Here is a 16,969-nt window from a genome sequence, read left to right as displayed (position 1 = left end):
TTATTTACTCCACTTCAGACACTTTAAGTGGTTATTGTTTTAGGTCACCATCCTTTCTTTGTTCTGTCGCTTGAATGGAGCTTGATCTTTTACATAAACCTAAGGCAAGAGATTGTGTGAAAGAATGTATCTGCCGTGAAGGCGTATTAGCTTCTCGGTGTTGAAATTGTTTGATGCAGCTGTGATGTGGGTCTGCAAAGCACCTAGTAAGATTATGGATCTGTGCTGGGTGCAGTTTCTGGACACACGCATGCAGAGCGTAAACAGTTACACCGGAAACGAGGTGTGTTTGAAAGTATGTCAGTGAGTGGGACTTTCTGTGAATCTGTAAGAAGGCAAAAATCCCCCTCTCTTTAAATGAGAGGGCTTCAGCTGGGCTATCAGACTGGTGGTAAACATCCAACAGACAACCTGTACATCCTGACTTTCTCTTGCAACAGGGTCATTTAGTCTGTAATTAAGAAAAGCAGGGAGGGCAACTCCACTTCTGGGCATATACACAAAGGAATTGAAAGCAGGACCTGAAAGCTATCTGTACACCCATAGTTTTCACAGTCTTATGTGCAATAGCCAAAAGGGAGAATCAGCCCAAGTCTCCATGGACAGATGAATGGGTAAACACAACATGGTATAAGATACAGTGGAATATTATTCAGTCTTAAAAAGGAAGAAAGGAAACCCTTACACTTGCTACAACATGAATGAACCATGAAGGTACCTTTCATTACGCTGAGTGATACAGGCCAGACACAAAAGGACAAATACAGTATGATTCCACCTATATGAGGGACCTAGGATAGTCAAGTTGTAGACACAGAAAGTAGAATGGTGGGTGCCAGGGGTTGGGGGAATGGGGAGCTGTTGTTAAATGGGTACAGAGTTTCAGTTTTGCAAGATTAAAACATGTGGAGATGGGTGGTGGTTATGGTTACACAAGTATGAATGCACTTGGCACCACTGAACAGTGTACTTAAAAATGGCTCAGGTACGGGGTGCCCAGGTGGCTCGGACTTTGGCTCAGGTCATGATCTCAGGGTCCTAGGGTCAAGTCCCCACATTGAGCCCCCACATCTGGCTCTGCACTCACTGGGGACTCTGCTTGTCCCTCTCCCTCTGCTCCAACCCACTGGCTGCAAGAAGTCTTACTGGAAACCAGAGAGGCTCCTTGTCCAGAAGTGGCAGTGCAGAGCACTGCTTGGGGACAAAAAATGGGTGACTCACTGGACCCCTGTGTTGTGAGGTCTGTTTCATTTTTGTTGTTGAAGGAAAGCACAGTAGAACATTGTTCAGGATCGCTTGTTTATATTAGAGGCATCGGTGGTGGCCACAAATCCCTTGCACTGTAGATGATTTAGGAAGGAGGGTACTTCCACTTCCCGGCTTAAAGCTCTTTAGTATACGGTTAGGGTAGTGGGAAGGGGGATGTTTTTGCTCTAGTTGTCCCACCCCTCCCTAGCTCTAGACCACCTCCAACAAGGAGGGGTGGCTAATTACCGTAATTTACTTATTATGCTTATTCTTCACTCTGTTCTCCTATGGTAGAATGTAAGCTCTCATGAGTGCAGAGACTTCTGTCTGTTTTACTGGCTGGTGTATTCCAAATGTCTGGATCAGTGACTGGCAATCAATAAGCATTTGGAAATGAGTGACTTCTGTGTCTACTCCAAACAGCTGGTTGGATATGAGAACTCAAGGCCTCACACGGGGGTTGAGGACTTGTCCTCACCCCTGCCCCCTTTGTCCAGCAAGCCAAGACCCTCTGGTCCAAAGATCTCAGATAGGACTGAGGATGAAGGAGAGCTGGCTAGGAGGCCCCACTTGGGCATTAAGCCCAAACTTCACCTACCAACCCTGGGGTAGGGAGCTGGAGATGGGTTGGGAGAGGAGGGCGGGTGACTCTTACCCATGTACCCTTTAGGGCCATTTAACTTTGCCATGCTCATGTACTACGTTAACTTTCCCAAAATTATTATAGTTTTAAAAATGCTTAACTATTAAAAATACTACTAAGCAAATTTTTATGAGAGATAAGGTTGACCTTTGGTGCCTAAAGGACTTAAAAACAAGGCAACCAGCCCAAAACTGGGGTGCTTATGTTAAGCCCCACATCACCACACCAAGACTTAACTGAGTGACAGTTTTGACTCTCTCAGAAAGGGAGTTGTAAACCAGTCAGTCAGGAACCAGCACTAGTTAGGTATTCCGCCTAATAGACCCCCTGCCATCTCCTGAAGGAAAGTAACCTTGCAGTAACCAACCTGCTTTTTTGTCTAGTCTAACTTTCTTCTTCCTGCTCCCTTCTGACTATAAAAGCCTTTCATTTTGTATAGCTCCTCAGGGCTCCTATCTGCTAGATTGGTTGCTGTCTGATTCCAGTCGATTTTTGCTGACTGTCTTAAAATGTTTAATATGCCTCCATTTACTTTCAACAAGACTGAGGTAAACTTTTTAGTTCTCAGAGTTTTTCCCTCCGGCATTGAAAATAACTGAAAGCCATCTCATAGGGGTGTCTTTCTTCGACTTTGACTTTGCTTGTCTTGTTCATCATTAAATCTCTCTCTAGTACCAGCAAAGCGTTGCCACAGAGTAAACCCTTAATAAATATTTGATGAATAAATTAATTGGTATCAAAAGAAAATTCAAGCTGCTTATGTTCCTCAATTCTGCATTTTGCCAAGGAAAGGATATTTGTGTCAAGTATGATATTGTGAGGAAATATATATTTGGTCTCCTTCCATGTCTGGCCCAGAGCTCCTTAAGCCCTTGGAATTCCCTAAGTGATAAGAACATTAATGAGGTGACTTTTGGAAGCACCTGAGGATGGGAACTGTTTGCCTGAGAACCAGCGATGGGATTAGGGGGTTAGAACTGGAAGTCCCTGACCAAGACTAGGGAAGGCCTGGACATTGGATCAGTTACCAGTGGACAGTGGCTTAATCAATCAAGCCTATCTGATGATGTCTCCATAAAAACCTAAAAGGACTTGTTGAGAGAGCTTGTGGGTTGGTAAACACATGGAGATTTAGGAAGAGTGGCATGCCTGGCGAGGGCATGGAAGCTCCACACCCTTTCCCCAAGCTTTGCCCTGGGCATCTCTTCCACCTGGCTGTTCCTGAGTTATATCCTCTTAAAATGAACCAGAAATCTAGTAAGTAACATGTTCCTCGTAAGTTCTGTGAGCTGCTCTAACAAATTAATCAAGCCCAAGGAGGGGGTCATTGGAACCTCCAATCTATAGCTGGTCAGTCAGAAGCCCAGGTGATAAACTGGGCTTAGGATGGGCTTCTGAGTTTGGGGGGTGGGGAGACAGACATATAGGGCTGAGGCCTTCACCCGTGGAATCTGATGCTCTCTCTGGGTAGATAGTGGCAGAATTGAGTCAAACTGTAGGACAGCTAGCTGATGTCCAGATACTTGTTGAACAGCGTGGGGAGCACACACCCCCAACACACACCCATTGGGATTGGTACTAGAATCATTTTACATAGAAATTAGCCGAGTATATAATATTTGTTGTTCATTAATTGCGATGATGGGTGAGAACCTCAAATTTTAGATTGGGCCAAGATGCCCAGACTCTTAAAACTAGAGAAAGACAGAAGCTGTCTGACTAGTAATGGAATCCCAAGATGCTGGTTGATTCCCGTTAGAGCAGCTGGGATGGCCCACATGAAGGGAAGGCCTATTTCAGTCATGTCACATTCATACCGAAGGAGCTGACCATGAAATGATCATTGAGACAGATCAAGTCTCTGGGGTCAATCCATGGACTGCCAGATTTGGAAGACTGTAACAGACTCCTGTCTGGGAATATCAGATGAAGCCCCAAACCAAGAATAGCAGTTACATGTGACAAGATCTTAACATTCTTTTTTTTTTTTTTTAAGATTTTATTTATTTATTTGAAAGAGACAGAGAGAGAGCACAAGTAATGGGGAAGGGGCAGAGGGAGAGGGAGAAGCAGACTCCCTGCTGACCAGGGAGCCCAACACAGGGCTCCATCCCAGGACCCTGAGATTATGACTTGAGCTGAAGGCAGATGCTTAACTGACTGAGCCACCGAGGTGCCCCAAGACCCCAACATTCTTAAGAGAGGTGTAGGGATCTCCCCTCATAACTTGCTAATAGATGGCTGGACCAGTTTTTGACCTGGAACCATGCCCTCCTGTGGGCTCGATAGGAGAAAGGGAGGGATCTATCAGGCTGATCAAAGTGAGCATTTCTTTGAAGAGCATGTTGGCTTGTAGGAGGGAAGGGTGATTTTCCACTGCTACCCCCCAAACTCAAGGCAAATAATGCCTAGAGTGTGGGGGTTGCCTGCCTGCAAAGGAGGAAGACACAGTACTGGGCCAAGCTGGAGGAGGTTCAGAGAGTGGCTAGTAGGGGGCAGGAATTGTAGGGTATTGGGGGACAGAGGAGGATTTTGCTTTTCATTTTACTTTCTGTTCTGCTTAATTTTTTTTTTAAGTTTTTGTTACGTTTGGGGCACCTGGGTGGCTCAGTCTGTTAAGTGCCTGCCTTCAGCTCAGGTGATGATCCCAGGGTCCTGGGATCAAGCCCCACGTCGGGCTCCCTTGCCCAGCGTTGAGTCTGCTTCTCCCTCTCCCTCTGCCCCTCCCCCTCGCTTGTGCACACTTTCTCTCTCTCTCTTTCAAATAAATAAATAAAATCTTTAAAAAACGAGATTTTATTAAGTAATCTCTATACCCAACATGGGGTTCAAACTTACAACCCTGAGATCAAAAGTCACATGCTCCAACACTGAGCCAGGCAGGTGCCCCCTGCTTAATTTTTAATTGTTAAAAAGCTGATTATATTTATTGCTTGCTTTGGCAGCACATATACTAAAATTGGAACTATACAGAGAAGATTAGTATGACCCCTATACAAGGATGACACACAAATTTGTGGTGTTCCATATTTTTATTATGATGAGCACTGAATAATGTATAGAATTGTTGAATCATTGTATTGTACACCTGAAATTAATATAGCACTGCATATTAATTATACTTGAATAAAAAATAAAAAGACTGAATAAATGTAGAGATAGCCCATGTTCTTGAATAGGAAGAGCAAATATTATAAAGATATCAATTCTCAAATTATTTTATATTTTTAATGTAGTTCTAACGAGAATTCCAGTGGGTTTTTTGGTTGTGTGTGTGTGTGTGTGTGTGGAGTACTGACGAAGGATTTGAAAGCTTGTTTGGAAGAATAAATTGGTGAGAATGACTTAGCAAATTAAAAAAAAAAAAGCTGGTTATATTTATATTTAATTTGTTTAAAAGCCACTTTGGCCCCTCTCTTAGGACAGCAACACTCAGAGATGTTAAATCAATGCTTCCCCAGTCTCTTTTTTGTTTTTTTTCTTTTTTGGCTTTTTAAGTTTTCATATAATTCCAGTTAGTTAAGGGGCTGGGTTATTAGGGAGAGCCTACACTCTTGATCTTGGGGTTATGAGTTCAAGCCCCACGATGGGCACAGAGCTTACTTAAAAAATATAACAATAATAGTAACAGTAATTCCAGTTAGTTAAAATACAGTGTTATATTAGTTTCAGGTATGCAATAAAATGAATGCTTCCCCAGCTGTCACATGCATAAAATCACCTGGAGATCTGGTTAATACAGGCTCTGATTCAGCAAATCTGGGGTGGGGCCTGAAGTTGTACATTTCCATCTAGCTCCCAGGTGACCCTTTACTGCTGACGTGGGGACCACACTTTGAGTAGCAAGGGTTAAGCAGCTTGCCCAAGGCTACCCAACCAGCACTGGAATTCTGATCTATTGTATCCCAAAACCCTAAATAAAATTAACATTTACTTTTGACAAATAAAATATATCTACCTATTTACTAAAAAAAAAAAAAAAAAAAAAAAAGATGGGCTTACTCTCACCCTTTTCTTTCAGTTTATCTTGACAACCCCTGAAAATCAGAATGTTATAGATGGTCGCAAGCCCCCTGCATTGCCTGTTATACCAGCTGTTTCCATGCTGGTGTGGGGAAATGGTTTCTTTTACAACAATTACAAGTGATTCTGTTAAATCACAGCCTTCCATAGAGTTATGTTTCCCCTTAGGCAGTTATGTAACCAGTTATATAACCAGCAGCTTGAAATAGTGCCCTTTGTCCTTTGCTAAGAGTTTGCTAGAAAAGAGCCCACCAGTCAGTAAAGGTGTTCCTTACCCCCTTTCCCAACCCTACCTTTGGGCCACCAAAGGGAACCCTGCTTATCCCACTGAGCAGTCCTCCCGGGCCATTCCAAGGACCTGTGATGTGTAGCTGGGCATCACCCTGTGGGGTCCTGTGTGCTGGGCCATTGCATTGGGCCCTTCTGGGCTCCCTCAGTGGGAGGGTTCATTATACCCCTTTTTGAGATGAGGAAACGGAGGCTCCAGCTCATTAAGTTTTTGGCTAAGGTCACACACCCAGAACTCAAAGCTTTGTCCCTCTGATGCCGGAGTCCCTGCTCATTACCACTTCACTCTGCCAGAAATCATACGGGTCCGCATTGGGGCAAGTCTTGGAGGAAGACCCTGGAGCCTTTTTGATAGGTTTCAGTAGAGCAGCCCAAGGCCCTGTTCTGTAGCCTGCCTTTCCTCCTCATGGAGAGGACTGTAGCTTTCTTAATTTTCTATAAAGGAGATTAATTTCTGTTTCAAACACTCGGAAGTCATGTCTCAGCCAGTTCAGTTCACCTTATTTAATTCCACATTTTCTGGGGCGAGTCAGGGTTTCTTCATCAAGTCAAGGTTGTTTCCCTTTTCTTTTCCCACAGAAGTTCTTAACATTGCTGACTCATTCTTGTCTTTCAAGTCTTTGTTTCAATGTCACCTTTTTTTTTTTTTTTAAGTAATCTCTACACCCAGTGTGGGGCCTGAACTCACAGCCCCATGATCAAGAGTTACATGCTCTTCCAAATGAGCCAGGCAGGCGCCCCTCAAGGTCACCTTCTTAAAGAGACCATTTCTGACCACAGGAAAACCACCCAAACACTATTTTACTCCCCTGTAAACAATGGCCACCTGCTGGTATTTTTCTGGTTTGTTTATTTTTGTTGTGTCTGCCCATCATCACTCCCACCAATGCTTGGCATTAATAGACGCTCAGTAAATATTTGTCAATCAACAAGTAAAGTATCCCTGGGAGGAACCTTCTGGTTCCTTTACAGGAATGAGACGGGGAGGGAGAGGAGCGAAATCATTAATGACAAGGCTTCTCATTATTTCAGTCTTGTGCCCAAAATAAGCACCCACCAAGGCTTTGGTGACCCAGGTGTTAGGTTTGGGTCTTTCCAAGATTTAGTCTGTATTATGAAGGAAAAAAAACTGGTTGCCTATGGCGGTGGCTTCCTATCCAAGGAAGGCTGAAGAGAATGGAAATCCTGAAGACAGCTGGGATGGGCTTGGGAAACCAGAGAGAAGGTGTCCTGTCCTCCTTCAGGACACACCAGTGCCCTTAGAGAAAGCTCTGAGGTAAAGTGAACGAGACTTTTCTCTGCACTCCCAGCTCCCTCTCTGCTCCTCCTTCTTCTCCTCCCCTCTGTTGTAAGACTTGGCCTCATCTCTATTGAACTTTGTGCTGTTTGGGGATAGAATATTTTTCCAAGCCTCAACAACATACCCACAGCGAAGATTTAAAAAGCGAGTGAAGAGGTGAATTTACACCTTTTGCACAAATTGCAAGCCAATTTTCATTGTAACAGTACCTCGCCGACAAATGTAATTTGATAGAAGAATGAGGTTTGTTAATCTTTTGGATTCCTTTTTTTTTTCTTTCTTTCTTTTTGCTGCCTAAACTGAAAATGTGTGCCTCCTAGGGGTCCTGGATGCACTGAGAATGTACCAAGGCCAGCTGGGCCTGACCCCAGAGACAAGTGGGCTCAAACTAGCACTTTTCTTCCACCCTTGACAAGCAAAGTATGGGACGCAAATTCCCAACCACCAAAATCGACTGTACTTTTCTTGCAGAGGGCCGTTATTAGAGTCACTTCTGTGTTCCCTTGTGCCACTGCTCCCTTCTGTTATGCTCAGTTTCCATTACCAGTCCTGCTGTCCAGCCAGGTGGGATTTCTCCATCACTTTTGTGCGGGTGCAGAGGCTGAGCGCTTCTCTGATGGTGAGCAGGTACCCTCACTTGTTGTAATGGAGTCCAAAGAAAGGGCATTGGGCAATAAAGATTTAACCTTGCCCAAAGAGAGATCTGGTCTTTGCCCTCAACCCCCAGGAGGTGATCTCTAAACCCTTAGAATGTCCTGCCTGATAAGAGTGATTTTGTTTACTTGGATGCCTTGTGCCATGCCAGATAGTCTAACAATGCGATTTGTGGTGAGGGCTTTGGTCATGCAGTATCAGCTCAACCCTTGGATAGACTGGAGCCTGAGGTTAGCCATGTGGACAGCCGACCACGTCCTCGAGATCAAGCCCCGATAAAAACTCCGCACACCATGGCTTGAGTAAACTTTCCTGGTTGGCAGTACTCCATGCATATTGTTACGCATTGTCTCTAGGAGTTGACACTATCCATGACTTCACTGGGAGAGGACAGCTGGGGGCTTTGTGTATGTATGGAACTCTCCTGGGCCCCATCCTATGTGTCTCTTCCCTTGGCTGATTTTAATCTGTATCCTTCCACTGTAATACATAACAGTGAGTACGATATGTTCCAGCAAGTTCTGAGAGTCCTTCTTGTGAATTCTTGAACTTAGGGTGGTTGTGGGGATCCCTGGACTTGCCATGGGTGTCAGAAGTGAGGGTCGTCTTGGGACCTGTTCTGTAACTTTCCAGGCTCTTACTTGGAATCTGAACATGTGATCTCCAGTCCTGGATTCTCCACTTACTGGCTGAATAAGCCACTTCATCTCCTTGAACCTCCTTTTTCCCACTTAATGGGGAGGGTGTTGTCTGTGTGCCCTCTGGAGAAGACTGCTGTGTGGGTTGAGATGGAAGCAGAATGGCTGGGCAAGTTGTCCAGGTCCATGCAAAGGCACCACTGGCACAAATACATTGAGTGCCTTCTTTCTCTAGGCAAATTTGATAATGATGTTGATGGTGACCATGATGACCCCATTCTTATAATCCAACTAACCGTACCTGTCTAGACAGGGAGGAAAGAGGGGTTGGGGTTGAATAAGTCCCTGGAGCCTGAGTGGAAGCCATTTCTCTGAAATAAGGTCTTAGGAGCCACTTATCTGGTGGAAGAATGCAAGTTCTCTGCCCACCACAAGACAAGAATTGAAGCCACAATGCACCTGTCATCAGGACAAAAACTCAAAATCTTGACAAACTACTCTGTGGCGAGGCTGTGAGGAAGTGGGCACTCACATGTGACTGGTGGGAATACAAAATAGTATATCCTCTGATGAAGGGAATCGAGCAATATCTAACAAAAGTATATAGTATTTACCTTTGACCTAGAAATATCACTTCTGGGTACTCTCCTGAGTCAACCCCCCCATACATATCTTCTTTATATCTTTCATCTAGATTCACCAGTTAACATTTTTGTCACATTTGCTCATGAACACTCCATATATGTTCGTGTTTGTATATGTCTAGATATACATGTATGTATATGTACCTATGTATTTATCTAGCTAATATAGAGACATTTTTGCTGAATCATTAAGACTAATATGTACCCTTCACACCTAAATAATTCAGAGTATATCTCTTAAGAACAAAGACATTCTCTTATATAATCCCAGAAAAATCGTCAAATTCAAAAAATTAATATAATATTATTGTTTAATGTATTTTTCATGTTTACATATTGCCAATTGTTCCAATAATATCCTTTATAAACCTTTGTTTTCAAGCTTGGCTCCAGTCATGGATTAAGCAAGACATTTAATTGTCAAATCTCTTTAATCTCCCATAATCTAGAAGCACTCCCCCACCTTACTTTGTCATGCCGGTTACGTTTCTGAAGAGGACAAGAGCCTTGTTTTGTAGAGGGCCTCTCAACTGGGGCTTATCTGATTGCTTCCTGGAGATTATTCTGGTTCCACATTTTGGTCTAGAGTAATGTGATTTCAGATGTCCTGTTACTAGTGTTTGAATGTTGGACACTTGCTGTGGTGGTCAACATTATCATGCCGGGAATAGTTCTCCACCATACAGGTACTCTTTCCTCTGTGTAATTAGTAAATCACTTGTGGGGAGATACTTAGAGCCTTCATTAATATCCTACTCCAAACTGTTTCACCCCAAAGAATCAGTTAATGAACTCAGACTTTGTAGAGAAAATGGAGTCTTCCCCGACTTTGGCAAGATCCCAAAAATATACCCATCAGTGTGGTATCTATTTTCAGGGTGAACAGGACAACCTCAAGCTCAGGAGTCTTTACCTGTTCTCCCCAAGGGGTCCTTGGATAGAATTCAGGGGGGTCTTAAACTTGTCTGGGAAAACAGTTAGGGTGATATTTTCACCAACCTCTTCATAAAAATCGTTATTCTTTTTAATTATGAATGAAACAACAAAGCATAGCAGTACCAATGGCTATGTCACCCATGGAAATTCCAGATGTTTTTATATCACATTACAACTGACACAGAATATTATTTACACTCGTCATTCCTTTGAAATCCTAACAGTTATTAGAGTCACCAATAGATCTTGTTATTCAGGGTATTAATAAGGAAAGCACCTACACTACATATCAGATTTTAAATACATTTTGCTGTTAGGATTTCAACAATATTTCCTTTGTAAACCTGTGTATTTTATTTTCTGCACTTGTCTTAATGCTCTTGGGCTGCTGCAACAAAATACCAGAGGCTGGGTACTTTATAAGCAGCAGATGTTTATTTATCACAGTTCTGGAGGCTGCAAGTCTGAGATCAGGGGCCAGCAAGGTCAGGTTCTGACGAATGCTGTCTCCTGCTGGCTGCGTCCTCACATGGCATCAGAGTCAGGGAGCTCTGCCTGGTCTCTTTTATAAGAGCGCTAATCCGGTGCATGGGGGCTCCACCCTCCTGACCTAAGCACCTCCCAGAGGCCTTGCTTCCTAATTACCATCACATTGGGCGTTAGGAATTCAACAGACGAATTTCTTAGGGACACAACCAACCAGACCATAGCAGCACTTAGGAACATTATCCTGAGCAGGAGTCCATGGCACAGAAAAGGTTAACAACCCTTGGGTTGTTAACCTCAGTCCTCTCTCCTCTCCAGCTGGTACACCTTACTTGGCCAGGATCACCTTTTGAAAACACCAGCCTTCCGGGTTTTCCTGCTTTCCTCCGTGGCTCTGGAACATCTGCTGGTTTGGGCACCAGCATAAAAAAAACTGCTTGGAAATTTGCCACAATCAGGTCTTAGGTTTCTCATCTGCCACTCCCACTAATCTGGCCTCTCCCAAACACCACTTTGTTCTGTTGCTCAGGAAGTGACCAGCGGGGGAGGGAGGGATGTCTTCTCTACTGCTTAAAAAAGAAAACCTGTTGCTCTTCCAAGACCCCAGACCAAATCATTCCTTCCCTTTGTGTTTACTCAATGCTTTGTTTGCTTCCATAGCCCTGATCAGCACTTGCAGGTGTGTGGACTTAACCTGTCTCTCTGTCTTTCCCACTGGATGGGAAGCCCCTTAGGGACATCCTTCATCCAAGCAGCTCCTAACCACATGCTGGAACACTGCACATGGTTATAAGTTAGGTTTGTGGGGCTGAATAGATGCAGATCCCCACTTTGGAGTAAGAACAAGCAGGCCCAGGTGAGAAGCCCCAGGGTTGGAACCTAAGGCTTCTGGTCCCTGGCCTGGAGTCCCCGATCCACTACAGAGCACCAAGGGCATGGCCAGTTTCACCATTTTATGACCCCGAATTTCTCTCAAACTACCATGACTTCTGTGGTCTTACTGGATTGAGGAAACAATCTTTCTGAGACAGGCTTAATGCAAAGATAAATATGTCAGCAAGAATTATACCCACCAATTTCTGTTGGATGTGACATTTGCACATGAAATGATTCCCAGAACCCCTGAATTTCTTCCTCCCAAGAGCCCCACTGGCTCTAATTTCCATATATGAAAAAATGCCAAATAGTCAGAAAAGTACAGAGAATGATTTAATGAACTCATCACCTACATTCAACAATTACCATTTTGCCTTTTTTTGCTTCATGCTTTCCTGAAGCATTTTAAAGTCAATTACAAACATCATAGCAGCTCAACCTTAAATAAAGGACAGTATCTTCCAGAATCATAATTCCTTAGTCGCACATAAGAAAATTAATCCCTTAGTGTCTTCTTATACATAGCCCATAAATTTCTCCAGTTGTCCTTAAAAAACAAAACAAAACTTTATTATAGTTGGTTTGTTTCAGTTAGTGTAGAACGACACCCAAATTTGGGGTGCCTGGGTGGCTTAGTCATTAAGCATCTGCCTTTGGCTTAGGTCATGATCCCAGGGTCCTGGGATTGAGCCCCGCATTGAGCTCCCTGCTCAGCGGGAAGCCTGCTTCTCCCTCTCACGCTCCCCTTGCTTGTGTCCCCTCTCTCGCTGTCTCTGTCTGTCAAATAAATAAATAAAATCTTAAAAAAAAAAAAAGGAAGAACAGCACCCAACTTTTCCTCTGTTTCATATCATTGTCTTTTTTTTTTTTCTTTTTTAGAGAGAGGGAGGGCGGGGAGGGGGAGAGGGTGACGGAGAATCTTAAGCAGGCTCCATGCCCAGTGCAGAGCCCAATGCAGGGCTTCATCTCACAACCCTGCGATCGTGATCTAAACTAAAATCAAGAGCTTAGCTGACTGAGCCACCGGGCGCTCCTCATGTCATTGTCATATTAAGAAAACCAAATCAGGGGCGCCTCGGCGCAGTTGTTGAGCGTCTGCCTTCGGCTCAGGGCGTGATCCTGGCGTTGTGGGATCGAGCCCCACATCGGGCTCCTCCGCTGGGAGTCTGCTTCTTCCTCTCCCACTCCCCCTGCTTCTGTTCCCTCTCTCGCTGGCTGTCTCTATCTCTGTCAACTAAATAAATAAAATCTTTAAAAAAAAAAAAAAGAAAACCAAATCAGTTATTCTGCAGAAGGGCCCTCATTCTGGATCTGGCTGGTTTCTTCCTCATGTGGTGATTTAAATTGTCCTCTATTCTTCCTGTCACCTGGTATTCACATCTAAAATCTTGCTTTAGACAGGGCGCCTGGGTGGCTCAGTCAGTTAACCATCCAGCTCTTGATTTCAGCTCAGGTCATGATCTCAGGGTCATGATTTCAGGGTCATGAGCTCAGGCCCCGAGTTGGGCTCCCAGCTCCGCCCTGGGTATGAAGCTGCTAAGATCCTCTCTCTCCCTTTCCCTCTGCCCCTCCCCCCCGCTACACCTTCCCCCTCCCCACCTCACTCTCTCTTTAAAATCAAATCAAATCCTACTTAGACTTAACAAAAATATTAAATATTTTTAGTAAGAATATTTAAAAGTGATGTGTTGTGCTTTGTATTTCAAAACACCAGGTTGCATAGACAATCTGGCAGCCCCATTACTAATAATGCTAAGATCTGGTGAGTTCTGGTTATGACAGCCTAAGACCTTGTGGTAGAATTGTGTTTCTCCCTTTCAACCAGCAAGTCGTCTCTGGCATGACACTTGGCACCCTGTTTGCCATCTGTCTTTCACCTAAAGGTTTCTCATCTGTTGATGAATGTTGCTTAAATCAATTATTTCATTAAAGTTTACACAACGGTGATTTTATATTACGATTTTTCTACATTTATCAGCTGGCCTCCTCTGTAAGGTCTATTTGGTCACCCTGAAATACGGTTTCTGTGGGAAAGGCAAGATAAATGTCCACATATTTCCCTTTAATGATCCATATTCCAAGTAAGGAGTTGGAGCAATAGCTACCATCAGTGGTGACAAAAGCATTTTGTAGGGGAAAATGCTCTTTTGTTAAATATCGTAATGAGTTAATGGTTTAGGGTTTTCCTGGGGGGGGGGTATTTTTTAGGTCTCATTCTAGAATCTCCGTAAAAACTATTTTGTTTTTTACCTTGTTAACTCATAATTATAGTTCCCCATCTTATCCATATTGTGATATCAGACAATTTCATTGCTCTCAACTGGTCACCAGTACACTTTATGCTTTCCATTTGCTACACTTTAATTATAAATCCCCTTGGGTTGGGCACCTGTGTTGCTACCCATACTTCATATGATAGTTAACTTTATGTGTCAGCTTGAGCAGGCTATGGGGTACCCAGACATTTAGTCAAATATTACTCTGTGTCTGTAAGGGTGTTGGTTTTTTTTTTTTTCAAATGACAATAACACTTGAATGGGTAGACTGAGTAAAACAGATGTCCTCCCTGATATAGGTGGGCCTCATGCCATCCACTGAAGACCTGAATAGAACAAAAAGACTGAGTAAGACGGAACTTCTCCTGCCTGCCTCTTTGAGTCAGAATATCCACCTTTTCCTGCCCTCCGACTGCGCTTACATCCGCTCTCCTGGTTGTCCAGCTTGCCGACTGCAGATCCGGGGACTTCTCAGCCTCCGTCATCACGTGAGCCGATTCCTTCCCTGACTCCTACACTTTGCTCCCGAGACGTAGCTTCTCATACATATTTCTTTGTGTCCCTGTGCAAGCATGAATTTGCCACGTGATGGGCAGGCACACACTTAACTGCTCTGTGTTCCGAGGCACTTCCCTCCAGACTGGATGAACTTGGTTAAACAGCTGCAGCTGTGTGTGAGAGTTCGTGATGCCTCACATTTTCATTGACACTTTATTCACATTTTTTTAAAGTTTATAGCATCTCCTTTCTGCTCAACAGCCTTCCTGGCTTCATTCAGCAGGAAGTCCACACGAATCAAAGAGCCCACAGGAACTCATGTCCCACCTCCTCCCTTGCCACCGGCCAGCTCTTTGCCCCGTCTCTTACTCTCGAACTACCCTCTCCTGCTTCTAGCCAGGTGGGCCTTGTGCTACCCCTGAGCCACACCATTTTTGTCCCACCTCAAGCCCTTCCCTTGGCTGCATGCTCTGCCTGGACAGCCCCTCCCATAGACACACTCACTCTACGACTTCTCCTTGAAGATGTCTGTGATGTTGTGATTTATAATAAGAAATACATATTTTGGGGGTGCCTGGGTGGCTCGGTTGAGTGTCTGCCTCCTGCTCAGGTCATGATCTCAGGGTTCTGATACAGAGCCCCACACTGGGCCCCCTGCTCAGCAGGGAGTCTGCTTCTCCCTCTCCCTCTACCCCTTCCCTGTCAGATAAATAAATAAAATCTTTAAAAAAAAATACATATTTGGTCTTTGTCCCCACCCCTGGCTCAGAGCTTCTAAAACCCTTGGAAGCTCATGACAATAGTAATAGGTATCTTGATATTCATAACAAGCCCCCCTCAGCCACACATGAGTTTATGTCAATGTGGTGATTTTTGAAACGCCCCTAAGGTTGATGGCTGGTTGCCAGGGAAACAGACGTGTGATTGGAGGTTGAAACTTTCAGTCCCATCCCCTGACCTTTGGAGAAGGGAGAGAGGCTAGAGGTTGAATCAATTGCCAATGGCCAGTGTTTCATCAATCATGCCTATGTAATGAAGCCTCCATAAAAACCCAAAAGGATGGGGTTCAGAGAGCATCCAGGTTGGTGAGTAGGTGGGGGTGCTAGGACAGCAGTGCACTCGGAGAGGTCGTGGAAGCCCCACACCCCTTCCCGCATACCTTGCCCTCTGCATCTCTTCCATCCAATGGTTCCTGCATTATACTCTTCTAGAATAAACAGATAATCTAGTAAGTAAAATGTTCCTCTCAGTTCTGTGAGCCTCGCTAGCAAGTTAATTCAACCCAAGGAGGGAGTTCTGGGGTGGGATCCTCCAATTAATAGCCTGTCACCAGAAGCACAGGGAACAGCTTGGACTTGGAACTGGCATCTAAAGGGTGGCGGGGGAGGGAGAGGGAGCCTAGTGGCCCCGAGCCCTGACCCTGTGGGATCCGACGCTATCTGCAGGTAGATAGTGTCAGAATGGAGCCAACTGCGCATGGCTGTGGAGAAAACACATATTGGAATTTCATTCCCTTATCTTCGCCTCTGGTGGAAGTGAGCATAAGTTCATGTGACTTCCATTCACGCACGTTTTCCTTCTGCTTGCGTCTTTTTTATATAATCCCCTTGTTTCAATCAGTTATGGTTATTAGTCTTTTTTTTTTTTACCCTTAGAATATATTTATTAGATTAAGAGAACATCTTTCCTGGTGATAATCATTTCTAAGTATTCTTTTCCTTTTAATTGCAGTAAAATATACATAAATTTACTGTTTCTAAGTGTACACTTCAGTGGCGTTAAAGTACATTCACATTGTTATGTAATCATCACCACCGTCCATCTCCAGATACATCTTTCCTGGGTGTGATCATTTCTTTTTATTCATTCATTCATTCATCCCTCCATTTATATATTTATTTTTTTTTTTTTTTGTCATCTCTACACCCAACGTGGGGCTCGAACTTACAATCCTGAGATCAAGAGTCACATGCTCTATCCACTGAGCCAGCCAGGTGCCACTTTTTTTTTTTAATTGTGGTAAAATACACCACAGTGAAATGCCACTGTGGCATTCAGTACATTCACATTGTTATGTAACCATGGCCACCACCCATCTCCAGAACTTTCTCATCACTCCAAACTACAACTCTGTACCCATTACACAAGAATTCCCTATTGCCCTCCCCCTACCCCCGGTACCCACCATTCTACTCTCTGTCTCGCGAATCTGGCTACTAGTGTATCTCCTATAAGTGGAATTGCACAGTATTTGTCTTTGTGACTGACTTATTTCATTTAGCATAAGGTTCATCCATGTTGTAGTATGTATCAGAATTTCCTTCCTTTTAAAGGCTAAATACTATTCCGTTGTATGTATGTAGCACATTTTGTTTATCCATTCACCCATCAGTGGACATTTAGGTTGTACGTTATTGGTTTTGATGCTCAGATTTTCTCACCTTGGGGCTTTGGGAATT

At 43.9% G+C, this 16,969-nt stretch overlaps 1 protein-coding gene and 1 pseudogene across 1 annotated transcript in view; both read left to right on the top strand.

Moving 5' to 3' along the window:
• Window positions 1-16,969, top strand: part of TIAM1 (TIAM Rac1 associated GEF 1) — a 466,206-nt gene that overhangs the window by 16,117 nt on the left and 433,120 nt on the right. The window contains exon 2 of the mRNA XM_057306891.1: window positions 14,312-14,500. The gene's annotated coding sequence lies outside the window, so the exon portion shown is untranslated. The remainder of the gene's footprint in view (window positions 1-14,311; window positions 14,501-16,969) is intronic.
• On the top strand, window positions 4,825-4,925 carry LOC113257227 (U6 spliceosomal RNA; annotated as a pseudogene).

This window comes from Ursus arctos, unplaced genomic scaffold (genome assembly GCF_023065955.2).
Source record: "Ursus arctos isolate Adak ecotype North America unplaced genomic scaffold, UrsArc2.0 scaffold_4, whole genome shotgun sequence".
In the NCBI taxonomy this organism is placed as follows: Eukaryota; Metazoa; Chordata; class Mammalia; order Carnivora; family Ursidae; genus Ursus; species Ursus arctos.
This window is presented reverse-complemented; position numbering and strand designations above follow the sequence as displayed.